Here is a 2,677-nt window from a genome sequence, read left to right as displayed (position 1 = left end):
TGAATGAGCAGTGGGCACTGTATCAGACCATCCATAGGGCCCGCGAGGCCCTCTCCATCGTCCTTCGAGTTGTTGCGCTCACCATGGCGCCGAGCATTGTTAACATGGTCAACGAACATGTGGATTCAGGAGATGACTTTATTTTGACTGGATGACAATAGGGACCCACTAGGACCATAGTCGTACGTACGCAAGTGCCTCCTTATTATGTATAACTATATTTTTTGTGCTTCCTTCTTGCTTCCTAACATCACGGTCCCACACCATTGTCAACCTATGTAGTCAATATAAACGAGAGAATTGCACAAGGTGCGGCCGACAACTGGGACCAAGCAACTCAAGCAGTATTTGTGTTTTTGAGGCGTGAGCACTGCAGAGTTTTTCTTGGCGATGTTTTCGTTGTTGTTCAGAGGAGGGCAGGGTATTAACTGGGCAGGCTATGGCCCATCCAGCCCAGGACAGATATCCAGCCCAGATATTAATTTTTTTCAAGATGAAAATGGCTAGCCCAGCTATATGTTTTTTTGAGGAATACCCAGGCAAGGTCAACTTGTTATTCTCCGCCCCGCTGGGCTGCAAATCTTTCCTAGGAGGGATGCATTAGGCTTAACAGGAAATGGGTTTTAAAAAATAATAAATGGGATGTAATTATAAAAACTGGGCAGTAACTATAAAAATATGCACCAAACACGAAATTGGTTTATAAAATATTATTTATGGATTTTGAAAATCTTAATTTTTAATTGTTGCACGCGCAATGTTTCGTTGGATTTTTACGTAATACAAATTTATATTTAATCTGACTAGAAATTTCAGGATAAAAATATTTCGGATCCCATCAAAATGTGGGAAATTTTATTGAATTTTGTCTTGAACGGTTGGCTGAAAGTATTAATCGTTGTCCTAGCTAGAAAATGGGCTATACTTTTAACAAACTATAAATGGGCTGTAGTAAATTCCATTAGAATTCAAAAATGAGTTATACATTCTTACAAATCACAAATGGGCTATAAGTTCTCTGCCACACAGTTGTGGGCCTACTAAGTTGACGCGTCCCCTAAAAAAAGAAGTTGACGCGTATGCAAGGCTTTGTCAACTTATTATAGTCAACACACGGTTCTAGCAGCAGTGGCCATTGGATGTCTATCCAACGGATGTCGTGCTTCTTCTTCAATCTCAGATATTCTAGCTTCGGCCGCCCAAAAAATGATTCCTCCTCCTGACATCTGGGGCGCACCGTTTCGGAGGCTGGCCTATGGGCCTAATAAGTTGACGCGTACCAAGGGCTTTGTCAACTTAGTCAATATAAACGATTCTAGCTGCAGTGACTGTATGATGTCCATCCAACGGCCGTAGTGCTTCTTCAACCTCTGGTGTTCTTGCTCCAGCCGCCCAAAGCAGCGCTAGTCGTGCCGCCTGCTCCTGCCTCCCGTGGCCGGATGTGCTGCCGCGGAGGCCTCACCGCCCCCTACTACTCCCACCACTGGCCAGGCCATCCCTCCACTCACCCACACCCCCTGTTATTCTGCGGCGACGGCAGCCTCACACCGTAGCGAACCAGTGAACCCTCGTACTCCTCTCTGCGTGGGCATCCACTGCCGCGTCTTCCCTGGCTTCGCATCGTCCCCCTCCTAGGCCTCGCCGTCGTCCACCGCCGTGGTGCTCTCGACGTGGCGTGGTCAAGGTGGTCAACGACCGACTTCCATCGGAAGAGTACTGTACATGGAGAGGCTGACAGCTGGGTCCACGGCAGCCGCAACAAAGTAACTCTTTATTACACGCAAAATATTATTCCTCCACCTGATAGCAGGGACCCACTGGACGGGCCACTGTATTTCACGAAAAAACGTTCCCTCCTGACTGCTAGGACCCACTGGACGGGCCACCGTATTTCATGAAAAAACGTTCCCCCCTCTGTTAGCTCGGACCCACCGGAAGTGCCTCCTTATTACGCATAAAAAAATGAATACTCCCCCTGCTAGCTGGGACCCTCCTTGGTGGGAGGCTGACTTGTGGGCCTACTAAGTTGATGGGGACGGAGGGCTTTGTCAACTTAGTCAATATGAACGATTCTAGCTCCAGTGACACTATGATGTCCATCCAACGGCCGTAGTGCTTCTTCAACCTCTGGTATTCTTGCTCCAGCCGCCCAAAGCAACGCCGGTCGTGCCGCATGCTCCTGCCTCCCGTGATCGGCTGTGCTGCCGCGGAGGCCTCACCGCCCCCTACTATTCCTACCGCTAGCCAGGCCCTACGGCGACGGCAGCCTCACACCACAGCCGAACCAGTGAACCCTCGTACTCCTCTACGCGCGGGCTTCCACTGCCGCGTCTTCCCTGGCTCCGCGTCGTCCCCTTCCTAGGCCTCGCCGTCGTCCACCGCCCTGGTGCTCTCGGTGCGGCATGGTCAACGTGGTCAAGGAACGACTTCCATCGGAAGAGTACTGTACGTGGAGAGGCTGACAGCTGGGTCCACGGCGGCCGCAAGGAAGTGCCTCCTTATTACGCTCAAAATAATTATTCCTCCACCAAACAGCAGGGACACACCGGACGGGCCACCGTATTTTGCAAAAAAAAAAGCTTCCCCCCGATTGATGGGACCCACCAGCTACATCTTCGCATGCAAGGAAGTGCGTCCGTGCAAAAAAAATGATTCGCCCCCTGACTACTGGGACCCA

This window comes from Triticum dicoccoides, chromosome 3B (assembly GCF_002162155.2).
Source record: "Triticum dicoccoides isolate Atlit2015 ecotype Zavitan chromosome 3B, WEW_v2.0, whole genome shotgun sequence".
NCBI lineage: Eukaryota > Viridiplantae > Streptophyta > Magnoliopsida > Poales > Poaceae > Triticum > Triticum dicoccoides.
Note: the sequence above shows the minus strand (reverse complement) of the source record.